Source organism: Pleurodeles waltl, chromosome 9 (genome assembly GCF_031143425.1).
Source record: "Pleurodeles waltl isolate 20211129_DDA chromosome 9, aPleWal1.hap1.20221129, whole genome shotgun sequence".
Lineage (NCBI taxonomy): Eukaryota > Metazoa > Chordata > Amphibia > Caudata > Salamandridae > Pleurodeles > Pleurodeles waltl.
This window is the reverse complement of record NC_090448.1, coordinates 590,995,936-591,011,816: the sequence shown is the minus strand read 5'-3', so window position 1 is coordinate 591,011,816 and position 15,881 is coordinate 590,995,936.

Here is a 15,881-nt window from a genome sequence, read left to right as displayed (position 1 = left end):
TGTCAAAATAAACTAATGAAACTCAGAGAAAGTCTCTAAATCAAGCTCGTATCACAATGATGCCTTTTAAATCAGATGCAAACTTTTCCCTTTCTTACTTACAAAGTTCAACTGTCATTAAAACAAAATACAAACAAGGTTCCATCTCACTTGCAACAAATGCAAGCTATTCCAAACTTTGCTCGTAACTGTATTCTTTTTTTAAAGTGAGTGCGAGAGATCTCCAGTCCTGGCCGTAACTCTAAAATGTCTCAAGACCTCATATGAGCGATTCCAAATTCCGCTTGGAACTGTAAAAGTATTGTCGAAAATTAGTGCAAACAATTTTCCCTCTCGTTCTTATCTTTTAAAAATGTCTCCTGAACAAATGCAAGCGATTGCAAACACACCAATGCCTGCAAAACAAGTGCATTAGAAGGATTAAGCTTTTCCTAACCTACTCAAAAACTCAGCACTCCGCACCAGGCACCGTTTGTGTAAGCGAATACCTCTGGTTCCGCTTCGATGCGATGGATAGAGTATTGGGGTCGGTCACAATAATCCGCAATAAGTGGTCGGGTGTGGCCACTTTTATAGGGGCAGTTGCTGCACAGAAACGACACGTGCATTCTAGAAACTGAGAAAGGATAGCCAGAGGATTGTGCATGTGAATCATAAGCACAAGAATGGGATTTGAAAATCACAATGTATATTGTATACTTTACCACCTGTGCCCCCAGTTAAAGTCTTAGAAATGTAGGTGTGATTCTTCTACACACCTTTGGAGATTTGGTCACAGAGTAAAGCATGAGTATTGTTAAACTTGTGAGTTAATGCAGAGTCATCCCCAATCTTTTTGCCTCCTGCCTCCTATTTTTTCTGACCTGTTGCTGTTGGCTTTTGAACTCTGAGCACTTTACCGCTGCTAACCAGTGCTAAAGTGCATATGCTCTCTATGTCAATTGTATTGTTGATTGGTTTATCCATGGTTGGCATATTTGATTTACTAATAAGTCCCTAGTAAAGTGCACTAGAGGTGCCAGGGCCTGTGAATCAAATGCTACTAGTGGGCCTGAAGCACTGGTTGTGCCACCCACATTAGTAGCCCTGTAATCATGTCTTAGACCTGCCATTGCAGGGTCTGTGTGTGCAGTTTTAACTGTGAATTCGACTTGGCATGTGTACCCACTTGCCAGGCCTAAACCTTCCCTTTTCTTACATGTAAGGCACCCCTAAGGTAGGCCCTAGGTAGCCCCAAGGGCAGGGTGCAGTGTATGGTTAAGGTAGGGCATATAGTAATGTGTTTTATAGGTCTTGACAGTGAAATATTGCTAAATTTGTTTTTTAGTGCTGCAAGGCCTGTCCCTCTCATAGGTTAACATGGGGGCTACCTTTAAATCTGATTAAAGTGTAGATTCCCTTTGGGAGCAGATGGACATGTGGAGTTTGGGGTCTCTGAGCTCACAATTTAAAAATGCATCTTTTAGTAAAGTTTATTTTAAGATTGTGTGTTTGAAAATGCCACTTTTAGAAAGTGAGCATTTTCTTGCTTACACCATTTCTGTGACTCTGCCTGTTTGTGGATTCCCTGTCCGGGTCAGTTTGACAGTTGGGCTGGTTGCACCTCACACTAGATAGTGACACAATGGGAGCTGGGGTGTAGTCTGCATTTCCTGATGAGCCATCTGTGCTAGGAGGGAGGGGAGGAGTGGTCACTCACACCTGAAAGGGCTGTGCCTGTCTTCACACAATGCAGCCTCCAACCCCCTGGTGAGTGTCTGGGGCTTGGACTGGGAATGGCAGGATTTCACAATCAAGAGAGACTTTGCTTTGAAGTAGGCCTACTTCAAAGGAGAAAATGGCTATAAGAAGGGCACCCAAAACCGCAGAATTTAGAACACTTCTGGAAACCAAGAGGAACCTCTGACTGGAAAAGAGCTGAAGAGCTGAGAAAGAAGAGTTGCCCTGCCTGGGACTGTGCTTTGTGGAGCTATCCTGCAGTTGCTGCTTCTGCCTGTGCTAGAGGACAAAGACTGGACTTTGTGTTGCTTTCCTTCTTGTGAAGATCTCCAAGGGCTTTATTTAGAGCTTGCCAGTTGTTTGAAGTCTCAGGGACAGCAAAGACTTCTCTCTGCCAGCATTTGGAGTCTCTGGAGAGACTCCTACTCTGCCAAGTGGTGCACGTCCAGTTCCAGGCACCCTGAAAGGAGAAACTGGCAGCCTTTGAGGAAGAAATACACACACAGAATGCCGTGCAGGGAAAAGATCGATGCGACTCAGATCTGCAGGTGAAAAATCGACACGCTGCTGGCTTTGCAGCTGAAAATCAACGCTCGCCTGCAACGTGACCTGAAGATCGATGCCCGGGGCTGGAGAAACAACGCACAGCATCGCTGACAGAGGCTGGTGAGATTGCAACCTGTGCTGCATAGTTTTCAGATCATCGTGCGGCTGGATTTCCGACGCAAACACCGTTGGATGTGTAAAAATGATGCAAGGCCTGCCTGGACCCGAGAGTGCTGACTGGATCGACACATAGCTCTCCTGCGGAGAGAAGAAACAACGTGCCTAACCCGATGAAAGGAGAAATGACGCAAGGTCTTGCTCGTGAGTGAAATCGACGCATCGCAAGCCCTTTGTGACGCACACTCGCCCGTGCGGGGTTATTTTTGACGCACCCCAGGTACATTTTCGTTCTAACAGTGTTAGTGTGTGTTTAAAATTACATGAAGACTCTTTTTGCATTTTTAGTGATATCTTGACTTGTGTATGGTGGATTTTTGTCGTTTTTGGTCTTGTTTTGTTTAGATAAATATTTCCTATTTTTCTTAACCTGCGTTGTGTCATTTTGTAGTGTTTTCATTAAGTTACTTTGTGTGTTGGTACAAATACGTTACACCTAGCACTCTGAAGTTAAGCCTACTGCTCGTGCCTAGCTACTAAGGGGGTAAGCAGGGGTTAGCTGAGCGTGATTCTCTTTTACCCTGACTAGAGTGAGGTCCTTGCTTGGACAGGGGGTAACCTGACTGCCAACCAAAGAACCAATTTCTAACACGTATTCAGTGCACAAACTAGGTGTGAACATTTGCGTATACCTCAGAGGAATTCAAATTGTGACAAATTTATTCTGCAATGCAGAGAAGGAATTTTCATTTAACATCCCAACTTCACTGTTCCCACCTAATGTTAGAAATGATAAAGGATGGTATATTCTTCTAAACTGTCAGTGAAAAATGGCTATATGACTTTAAATAGGACATTCAATTTAAATTTGCCAGCCAAACCTACTCATAAATTCTTGATGGAGGGCATATTATAGATTATTTTTTTGCTCATTGGCTATAGAACACTATGTTGAGGATTTGACAGGATCTGATTCCTCATTTATTGATCATCGGATCCTTGTCCTTTCTTTAAATGTGAGCCTGTCTGCTGTAGCAGCCTGGAACTTCGATGGCCTAGGAACCAATTTCAGTGAGAACACTGGGAGAACTCACTGGTTTCCTTAAAAAATAACTCACTTAAAAAAAGTCTAGAGAGGGCCATTTTGTTTTTAGATTACTGTAACAGGGACAGCCTTAATAACGTTTCTCAGTTTATGGGTCAGATTGGAAAGGATAATCGCCTAGTATGCTCTGGGCCACCCCAAAAGAAAGTGTGTACCTCTGTGCTACTTCCAAATAAGGAAATTAATAGGTTAACTAGGCAACAGTTTATCACATTCTCAAAAGAAAGGGGTAGAGTGATAATTCTATTAAAGAGAAGAAGAGGGGGGCTGAAGGTAGGCTTAGGAAAGCAGATTGTTGAGCGGAGGTGGACTGATCTGAGAGAAGCTGCCACTACAAAAAATTCTCACAAATATCGGCCGATTGTTGCAGAAAACTAAGGTACTAATAGCATCTCCTATCCAACTCCTATTGCTGAGGCGACCTGGAGAGGTTACTCTCTCTCCCTGTATGAAGAACATTCTAATACTAACTCCTTTGAAAAATACAACTAGCCCGATGATAATAGAGCAGTTGTAAGTTATGGCCCCCCTTCATCGGTTAAGCTTGAAGCATATATCAGAGCATTGCAAGCCTTGGGCCCAATGGACCTGGATGTGGTTTCAATCTCAGTGATTAAGCAAGAACCTTCTCTGTGAGGAAAGGTCTTGCAACCTGTATTTGAACACTGTTATTTAAAAGGTATGGTGCCCCCATTGTGAGTGGGGAGTGTTAAACCTCTACATAAGAAGGGTGATACATCGTTTCCCATACATTATTGCCAAAAGTCTATTTAACACCTCAAGACTTGGGCAGAGAGTAATCTTATTATTCCATTGGAACAGTCCAGTTTCAGGAAAGGCCTTAGTACACTTGATAATGATACAATGTTGCTGTTAATAAATAAAAAATATTTAACAATCAGGGGTGCCATTGTTTATGCTGCCTTCATAGACTTTTCCACAGCATTTGATAAGGTTGATTGCACAACTCTGTGGAAGAAGCTATCCAATTTAGGCATCCCAGCTCATCTGATACACTTGATCATAGCCCTGCATTCTTCTACATGGTGGAAAGTATTGATGGGTGGAGATTGGGGCTTATCAATCGAAATTCCAATAAAACATTGATTGAAGCAGGGGTGTTTACCGGCCCCATTACTATTCTCACTGTATTTTTATGACCTACTTAAATTGATTCTGAATATGTATTAAATAATGTGGGTAAGGCTTGATACCAAGCAAGTGGGTTAAGTGCATTCCACAAGGATATGGATAGGAGTCATTTTGATCATCTGAGTGCAGTCTACCAAGCAAAGATCCCGGCTACTTTGTTATATGTGGTCTAACTAACAAATGTAGCTGACAAAATGAAGGACAAATCACAAGACGTCTGATTTCCTGTAACACTATAGCATTCACTGCTGCCTTAAAGTTAGAGTTTGGGATTAGGAGATTTTTTGTACAAGGCCTAGTACGGGTGATTCGGTGGGCTCTCTGCATATTTCAAAGTGATGCATCTTCATTAAGGCACCTCGAATACAAAGAGGTTTTTGTTACGCTGAGAGAGAAATCACAACTTTGTAGAAATTTTGAAAATGCTTTAGAACATCTGGATTTAGATCTAAATACAGTTCTTACTTTATCGCCTCACCAGTTGAAAATGTGCATAAAGTATGCTTCCTTGAATAAAAGCCACCAACTGGACTTAAAGATCTGTAGTCAAATGAGGAGATTCAATGTTTTGATTAATTGTTAAAAAAATCTCAACCCTATTAAGCGTGGAACTTACCCCATGGGGTGAGGCGTTTTTGCATTTTGATAAGACTGGACATACTTCAGCAAAAGGGTTTAACTTCTAAATGGTGCAACACTTCAAATGTTTGCGACTTGTGTCAAACTGATATTCAAGATCTAAAAGATGTTCTATGTATTTGTCCATCATTGCTGCTATTGTGCAAAAAGTGGGAGAAACACCTCTTACTGAAATTTATGGTACAATCTTCAGAGGAAGTTCTTAAATTACTGTATATCCCTACCAATGAAATGTTTTTCTTTCAAATTATATTTTAAAGCGTATTTAAACTGATACTGACCATCTCAATGGTCCTAGGCAGTTCTTATAATGATGCACTTTATTTGTAGTAATTTTTAATTCCCAAATGTTTATTGGTCTTCTATGCTCTTGTTGTTTTATGATGCTGCACATCATCGCCCTGCGACGGAACATCCTTATCATCGCAGATAATGGAGACCTTGAAGAGCCACAAGGTGAGGATGTTGAAATGTTCATTGGAGATTACAGTGGTGAAGAGGAAGTAATTGGCCTATGTTAAGATGACATTGACCAGGTCTTCAACTAAGTATAAGTGTACCCTTACATATTGTGACATCCAATGTTAGAACAACTTGTGATATAGTGAACAGACTGTAATGGTAATTTGGAAGGAATGGTCAGTTCAGGAAAGTTCAAGGCAAAGATGTTTTTTGATCAACATTTTCTTACATTAACCACTGTGTTTATTGACATAGATTAATTTTGCCTGTGCTAAGTATATGTGATCTCCTAACTTATCATTTGGGTCAAATTGTATGTGTAAAATCATTTATTGTCCCTAGTTATTCTGTTTAAAGGTCCTTCACCATGTAATCTTCATTTGGACATTTCATAGTTGTGACATTTACAGTGATATGTTGCTGTTGGAAAGTACAAAGGGAGTATGGGTCGATCCTTGGACAGATACCCACTTTGGATGGACAGATCTTGCATAGAGACAACTTGCACAGTGACTGAATGGAGGTTATTGAGATTGTATCAGCCCTGTTTTATGTAGGAAGATACCACCAAGGTGATATGTGCTGCTTGACGTCTTCTAACCACATGTGTATGTCAATCCATAGCATACTGGTCTCCCTTCACATTAGCTAAATCTTCAATTTGTGTTCAGTGTAGGAAGCTGTTGATGTATCTCATCATTTATGAACGAACTTTCTTTTAGCACACCACTAAACAATGGTTGTGACATTGTACAAGATACTGCTCTAGTGTCCTGAGATCGTCATGTGGCCTCAATTTTTGTTACTGCCATTATGTAGACTATTGGAGTTATTGATGCTGGATTCCTATTGTGAGGGCAGGATGTCTAGCACCAGCTGAGGTCATGAATCAATAAACATTTGCCTTTCTTCAGTGGTGTCAATGATCTGGATTGCCAACTTCTAAACGGCACAGACTATTTGGCTTCTGCTTGGATTGTGAAAAGCATATTTGATTGTGTAATAGACTTGGTACCTACAAATGTATGACACCAATACATTCAGTTTTCATTGTTTCAGTTTCCATAGGTTTTACACGAGAAACACATTACCAAGTTGGTATATCTTATTTGTTTTAGTTTCATATTGTTTGACAAATATAAAAAATTATGGTGTACAGAAGACATAGAAAAGGAATTACCACAATAAACACAGTACCAGTCTTTGACTTTGTTTTATGTCCATTTATTTTGAATAAAAAAATTAGTGCAATATATTTGTAACCAGAATGAAAAAGAACAAGAATAAAAAACTAAAATCTGTCATGGTGGATGGAACTATATTTGTTGGGCACAAATTATTTGGAGTCCAATGTACAAAATACAACTCTTCTCAAAGAAGGTATGTATGTCCATTAAATGGTCCACAGGCTGAGTGGTAGACACACACTGGAGGAGATTAGGTTCAGTGTTTCATGCAGGTGGTGCTGGAGGTCTTGCCATCCTCTCCTGGTGGTTCACATGAATGTCCCATCCAGGTCCAGAGACTGTGGTGGGTGGATCATTTTCCTGCTATGGCAGGGCCTCCATGTCTGTGGCTGAGGAAGGTGTATTTTGTCCTGATATTGAAGGAACACAGACAGGCATCGATGGTACAGGAAAATCCCTGCACATGTGATGATAAATGTCAAAATTACCCCAGTCAAGCAGCACAAACTGGAGTTTTCTGCAGCTCAAGAATGTGCTCCCTCTGCACGTGCTTAAGGTACTATGGGGCATATTTATACTCTGTTTGCGCCGGATTAGCGTCGTTTTTTTTACGCAAATCCGACGCAAAGCTAACTCCATATTTATACTTTGGCGTTAGACCCGTCTAGCGCCAAAGATCTTGGAGTTTGCGTCATTTTTTAGCGTGGACACCTACCTTGCGTTAATGATATGCAAGGTAGGCGTTCCCTTCTAAAAAATTACTCCAAGGCATGTGCGCTTTATTTAAACTCCCGTGCAAAAATGACGCACGGGAGTGGGCGGGCCTTAAAAAATGACATCCAGCCGCTTTTGCGTATTTTTTTAACGCCTGGTCAGGGCAGGCGTTAAGGGACCTGTGGGCTCAGAAGGAGCCCAGAGGTGCCCTCACATGCCCCCAGGGACACCCCCTGCCACCCTTGCCCACCCCAGGAGGACGCCCAAGGATGGAGGGACCCATCCCAGGGAACTTAAGGTAAGTTCAGGTAAGTATTAATATTTTTTTTTTTTGTGGCATAGGGGGGCCTGATTTGTGCCCCCCTACATGCCACTATGCCCAATGACCATGCCCAGGGGACATAAGTCCCCTGGGCATGGCCATTGAGCAAGGGGGCATGACTCCTGTCTTTGCTAAGACAGGAGTCATTTCAATGGGGGTTGGGACTCAAAAAAAATGGCGCAAATCGGGTTGAGGCCAATATTTTGCCTCAGACCTGACTTGCCCCATTTTTGGACGCCCAAGCTCCATTTTCCCCTACGCCGGCGCTGTCTGGTGTGGGTCATTTTTTCTGACGCACACCAGTCCGCAGCGCCGGCTAACGTCATCCAATAAATAAGGCGCCCGCATGGCGCTTTAGAATGGCGTTAGCCGGCGTTACATTTTTTGACGCACAACTGCGTTGGCGCAGTTGTGCGTCAAAAAGTATAAATATGGCCCTATATTTCTGTTAGGATCTGGTCTATCACGTCTTGGGGCTGTTGTTTTGCACCGAAGACTCAGTCAATGGTGGTCTGGATAGCCTGTGGCCACACTGTGATGGCCTATTGACTCCCTCCTCGACACCTACTAACCTGTGCCTTTGAGGCAGTGTGGCCCATCCCACCGGGTCCTGGCACAAAGGGTGGTGGTTACTCAACAGTAGCCAGATCTTGGCGGCACAAGATAGGAGTTGTGTTGTTTCTCTGTGCACAGTAAGTAGTGGTATCAATAGTCTGAGTTGTTGTAACAGCTTGGGTGGGAGGTGTAGGTGTGGACCGAGTGTGAATCACTAGAGCTAGCTGCCCAGACATACAAGATGGACCAGACAGACCTTCGTCATCAAATGTGTGACTATTTTCACTGTTTTAATTTACATATGTGTGTGTTAGTCGCTTTTTCATTTTTGGCACTAGTATTTACAAATGACTTACAACTACCATGATGCCCTGCTTTTGTCTATGAAATACAATAGTGCAATGTGATGTTGCCCAGCCTCCCTTTTCTTCCACATATGCAGAAACCTTAAAGCTGTACGGAGTTTTCATTCACCATTTCATGGTACATATCAAAATTCCATATGCTGTCTTTCTAAACAGAAACAAATATACTAGTGTTCCTACAGTGATTTGAAAAATAATGAAAATATGAAAAAGAGAAAAAAAAGATGGAGAATGGATAAAAGAGAATATCCTGACTGTTCAGTGTAAAGGTCAACCTCAGAATGGTGGTCAGCAATGGAATGGCAAAGGATCATGGTCTGAGATGGAGCGTGTTTTTCAGGTGTTCACAATTGTCTAATATAAATCAGGTGTGGGCTGCTAACATCCATTCAATAGCCCCAGCCATAGTACAATGCTGCACGGGTCCAGCAATAGACACACACCATCCTGGGACCACTGCTGGTACACTGCAAGCTCAACTGTGCTATCTAAATATTGTCAGCACACTGCCGCTGTTACGACGGCAACAGAGTGCTACTCGCCAGCATTCGAGTCCACCAGTCAGCTGCGAGATACAGCTGGCATGACAGAGTACACTAAGTCGACGCGCATGTGGGTTGAATAGCCAGAGATTTAAATAAAGCAGTCAAAACACCATCAACTTGACAGAATACTTGGGACTGCCACAGATTGGCAGCAATACTGTCAAGATTTAAATCTATGTCTGCTAACATAAAGCTAAAGTTGTCTGTAGCCGAGACATAAAAAGTATTAAAATAAGAGGAGACTCTAAAATGCAGAACAGCTGACCAAATATGAGAGAAAAATACACTCCCTTTCACCCCTAATCTTACTTACACACTCAAATTCCTCTTCCAACATTAACTCTGAACATGGGCCTCTGAATAGTTATACACATCCTCTTAAGGTCTGGGAGATAGAAAACATAAATTCATCTGTTTCCATTCTCTACATAAAACCAGTGCATTGAAAAATTATCTTACAATGTCATCTGTACCCAATTGTAAGCCTTGGAGTTTTCTCAAAACATTAACTTTGAAAAGGGAACAATTGTAGCTTTTGTAATTGCCTCACTGAGGGGTAAATCATGTGTAATGGACTATAGTCTCTCCTACTACAGCTTGAAACCTACAATAATAACTTTTTCTTTTCCCCACCCAGTGCCCCACTGTATGATACTGGAAACCGAGCCATGTGAAACCAATCTATTTGTCAAAGAGAGTGTGCTAGGATACTGGTTAGGGTGATAGAATTTAAAGACCCCAGTGTGCTTATTCTCAAAATAGGGTATCACAAGAAAGCAACCATGGTAGGGTACTGTTTCAGTAATACTGGATATGTAGTCATGTGTTTTTCCCATTATCTGGTTTTCACTGTGGTCTCTGGCTTATACCAGATAACAGCCAGCCAAAGGGCATAGTGAGTGCCTTAATGTACAATAGCTATGGGGTATATTTGCAAGCCCCTAGCGCTTCCTTGTGCCACATTAGTGTAATTTTCTTTATGCATATGTGGGTTAAGGAGGCATTTTTGTCACGCATTATTTACAAAGCAGAGCGTTGCATGCATTGCTCCACTTTGCATCCCCTTGCGCCACATAATTCCTGGTGGAGGGCCGCAAAAATGGCTAAGGGAAATTTACAACAATTCACTGCACCATTTTTGGCATCATTTTTAATGCCTGTTCAAAGCAGACGTTAAAATGACGCACCCATCGTAACCTATAGGCCTCCTTGCACTTTGCTGCACTAGTGTTAAACATTTTTAAACTACTGCAACAAAGTGCTACAATAGCATAAAAAATGTTGACGCTATTGTCCTAACGACTGCCATGGTGCACTGTATTGTAAATACGGCACAACCATGGTGTTGTTAGGTGGGGCAGGGGCGATGCAAGAAAACTGGCGCATCAATGATGATGTGCCAGTTTCTTGTAAATTTGCACCTATATACTTATAGGAATAAGGTGGGGTTATTGTTATCACATTGTTATTGTTTTGTTTTTGATTAGTTTGAGACAGTGCCTTATATAAGCTTGTGAATCTACCACAATTGCACTGGTGCAAGATGTTTCTACTTTTGGCCACAAATCTAAAAAAACATTATTAAGAAAAAGAACAATTGTGCAGATGTTCCTATTAACATCACCTCACTCAGGATTGCTTTTAATTTGGCACAATTCAGTTCAGCCAGATTTTAGCCCAAAATATGAGAAGCTCAATTCGCATCACCACTGTATTCATCCATTTTACCTAGCTGCAATGGAATGAACAGATTCTTTTCCCGTCCTGTTTCCATCATGTAAAAGCACATCAGGTCAATTTTGTGTATATTGTTCAAAGATTTAAAACTTTAATTGAAGAGGAGATAAAATGAACACTTGAGCTGAAGTTGAGTCTTCTATGAAGCCTGTGCAAGGCCATTGTGACAGGGTACTTGGATGGGTCTAAGGGCCAGATGTATCAGGTTCCCGGTTTGCATTTCTTAAATAGCGAATTTTAAGAAATCGATATTTAAGAAATGCAAAATGGGATGTATGAAATTTGCGAGTCGGTAATAGCGTTTTATTAAAATTTGCAATCTCTATTACTGAATCGCAATTAGGAAATGGAACTCCATTCATCCCTATGGGCATGTAGGACCATAGGTGTGAATGGTTTTGCATTTCCCAATTTCCCAATTTGCGAATTCCAGTTGGGAATTCACAAATTAGGTAATGCAAACCCCAGGGTGCTGGGGGCCTAAGTCCCCCTCTGATGCACCCCAAAATCCCCAAAAATATTTGCGGACATGTGAAGCAATCACATGCCCTAGTGCGCTACATGTCATTTTTTTTAAAGTGCACATTTAAAAATTGCACATGCTTACCATCACATTGGATTTGGTGGTAATTGCATTTCCTAAATGCCCAATTCGCATTTAGGAAATGCTTGACCCATGTGCATTGAAAATCACAAATAGGAATTCCGTATTTGCGATTTCCATTTAGAGAATCGCAATTTGCGATTCTCTAAATAGGGTCACAATATTAAGGAATCGCTATTTTTGTGATTCCTTAAAATTGTACAGCGAATGCCTTTCATACATCTTGAAAGGCATTTTTGCATTCGCGAACGGCTAAATTTTGCGATTCTCACCATTTGCGAATGCAAAATTGCTTGATACATCTGGCCCTAAATCACATAAGCAACAGGCAAGGTTACCTAGTAAAAACTATGCGCCCAATTTAGATTTAGGCGGATCAGTGACTCTGTCATTAATGTGACGGATATCATGTCTGCCTTATTACGATGTCCATAGGATACAGACTATGGGACATAATTTAGATCGGGGAAGTAATGGTCTCGCCATTGTTTTTTTGACAGAAAACCCGTACACCTACTAGGCAGTCACACCACCCAATTTAGATGTTGGAGGGACCAGAGGCGAAAGAGTGCCTGAGTCCCACCGACTCCGCCAAGAATCTCCAGCCACCTCGACGGCAGCGTTAACCACTGACCAGATTTGGATGTGCCTTACTGCCAAGCCACCTGTGGTGGTCTGATCTCCACACCTGAGTTGGCAGATTGGAAGGGGAACGGACACAAAACCTACCTTCTTCCACGGTTCCGCTTCTGTTTTAGACTGGACCTGACAGGACATCACCTGCTGACGCTGCTGCCACTGTACCACGGAGGACACACAACCTCACCATTGTCAGACTCAAAGGTAGGAATACTGCATGTACTGTGTACATTGTGTGGGCACTGCGCATGAGCTCTGGACCTCTGCAGGAGTATATACATACAACAGGTATTTAAAAAAAATCCCTCTGACATACACATGTTGGGAACACATTTGTATCAGTGATTGATGGGGACACATTGGTACAAGAGACATGTTGCACATATACACAATTGTTTTATGGTGTCAGTATTTATTGCCAAATTAATGCTGCAATTGCAATAACAATGGCAACACACTTGTCATCATGTCTTTGTGTGCATATTGCAAGTGAGTCTGTACCTGTGTTATTACGAGCCCAGTTGTGTATGTGAGTGAGTACGTGCATGTCTGTGTGAGATTAGATTGGCTGGTCGAGGTGGAGGGAGCTGGTGTGGGTGATGTTGTTGTGTCAGTACGGGTGCCACGTGCATGTGGGTCTGATGTCTGTTGTGTGGTTTGAGTTGTGTGTTGTGTTGCTGTGTGCAACATTCAGATGTGCGTTGTTGTGGTATTGTGGTCATTGTTGTGATGTGTACAATTGTGCTTTTATGTGTCTGTTTGTGCAGATGGGTGTATCATTGTGTTGGTTGGTGTTTTGAATGTGTGTATGTGTGACTTGACACTGTTTTCAAGTCCACTGCCACAGCGGATTGGTAGTAATGCTGCCAATATCTAAATGAGGCCCATAATGTCATTGTAAGACGGTGGACGAGATATCCGTCATGTTTGTGATGTGGAGTAACCCCATCTGTCAAACTCTAAATTTGGCCCTTGTTGTCTGTGTGTTTCTCATATGCATTCAACTTTCAGCAAGGGAGTAGCCAGAAAAATAAAATGCCCCCCATTTTGAACCACATGACAATAAAAATGTGAGTGAAGTGAGAAATCTCAAACATGTATATGCAGGCCTGTGAGAATCGTTCCACCCTATCCTGTGGAAAAAAAAGTGTAAAATGATGTTTTAGGAGACAGTTTCAAAAGAATTTAGCCAAACAGCTGCATGTTTGGCTGTCTTTTTTGTTTCTTCCCTGCCTTCCAACAATTATCACTGTATTTCTTTTATGGCCTTTCTTTCCTGTTAGCCTTCAATCAGTATCTCCTTATTTCTCTCTGACTTTTATTTCTACCTTCTATTTTCTTTTATCTTTGTTTCCTTCTTTATATCATTCTTTCTTCTTAATTGTATTCTTTCTTTCCACTCTCTTTTAAATATTTTTTCCATCTTGCTTTCCTTCTGTCCATTATTCTTTTCTTCCATCTCCCCTTCATGCTACTTTTTTGCAAATTTTTGCTTAAGTTTGTGTGCTTCTCTCCCTCTTTGTTCTTTGCTTCTTCTCTTTCCTGGTTAATCATTTGTATTCCTTACTTATCATCTTCCTATCTTCCTTCTCCCTGTCTCTGCATTATAGCTTTCTTTCTTTAATCCTTTCCTTTCTCTTCCTCTTTCCTTCCTCTCATTGCCCTTCCTTCCTTTCCCCTCATGTCTCATTGCTTGCTTTCAGATTGTTTGAATATTTAATTTTGTTTTTCTGCTTTCCTTCTTTCTCCTTCTATTTTTCTTTTATGATTTTGTTGTTGCTTCCCTCCTGCCACCTTTTTTCTTTTCCTTACTTTCTTTATCTCATTTTTGTATCTTCATTTCACCCTTTCTTCTCCCTTTCTTTTTCTCTCTCCTCCTTTCATACTTTACTTTGTGTGTGCCTACTTTCAGCTGGGCTTCCTTTATTTCTAACCATTATTTTCCTTTCTTTTCTTTCTTGTTCTCTCACTCTGCCTTTCACATATTTTGTCATTGCAATTGTCCCTTTGTCTTTCGTTACCCCTTTGAATGACCCTTAGTTTTGCTATGAATCATATTTCCTTTAATATGTATTACCCTTGACTTTTGTATTGTGACCTGCAGATCACATATTAAAGACAAGGAAAACAGACGTGATTCTGACCACCACTGAAGCTGGTATAGCGGGGGCTTCCTTACGCATCTGACTTTCAGGTGGCTTTCTTATCTGCTCCTGGGAGCTGAAGGGATAGGTTTTCTGCCTTTGACTCCAGAGGTCATTCATGTGTGTCCTTGTATAGCAAAGAGAGCGGGAATGGCAGACATAGTGAAAGGGGAATGGAAAAGAATATATAAAAGCAAGAGGCAATAGAGTCAGACGAGCTTCTATTTACTAATGGAAACCCAATGTGGGTTACGTGCCACTGTTGCAGCTTCTTCACTTTTTGTATTTATGAAAATTACAATAACGCAAAGTAGTGGGTAGAATAATCGTCTGGGTTTTAATCCTGGCTTCTCCAGCTGATCAACGTGTCTTGGGCACAGCAAGGTAGCTCCTTGTACCTCTGTTCGTAAATGTTCAAAAACTGGTTGCACTTACAAAAATGTTAGTGTAATGTCTATATAAATAACTGAAGAGGAGAGAGAGTGAGGACTGGATGGACATGGAGACTCAGCTTACCATAACTTACCTTAATCGGCTTAGCACACAACTGAACAGTTTTGACACCACTTCTGATAATCATACAAAATGAATCATTACTGCAGTTGCTTGAAGTTCTGTTCAGCCAAAACAAATTCTCCTCAAAAAGCCAATAGCCCATTGTTGGAAGAAGGAAGAAATTCAGCTTCTCCAGAAGGGAAAAAGTATCTGGTGTGCAAACAAGAAAAATAATGAATTACTCAAAACTGGAAGAATTCTCTATAAAACGAAGAGCCTCAGGAACACAGCTCATTCTCCTCAGGTGAGAAACAGCTAGAGGGAAGCTTCAGCACAAGACTAAAGTAGAAGCACTAGAGTGCTGACCTCACAAAGATGTGCGGCCACCATCTTGAGTGGCAGTTAAACCTGAAGAAGCTAGTTCTGAGAACAGCCTCCGCAAGAGCCACCGGGAGTGAGGACGCCGCTGCAACCAACGTGGGTACAAGGAAAAGGGGAATTGTTTTTGCTGAGTGAAGAACACTGGCAATAGTTTTCCTGACAGTACCCCCCCAAAGAACTCCCTCCTACAGAAGGTTTGTTGAGGAAAGTTTTGTGAAATTGCTTTATCAGCCTTGGAGCATGCACATTTTGGAAGGCTTCCCAGGACCTTTTTTCTGGGCCAAAACCTTCCCAATCAATGAGGTAATATAATGTTCCTTTTTTAAACGTAAAGTCTAAAATTCTATTCACTTCATATTCTAAATGTGAATCTACTTGGATAGGATCTGGAGGGGTGGTTGTCCTAGCATTGGGAGGGCTTCTTTTAAGTAGAGAGACATGGAATACTGGATG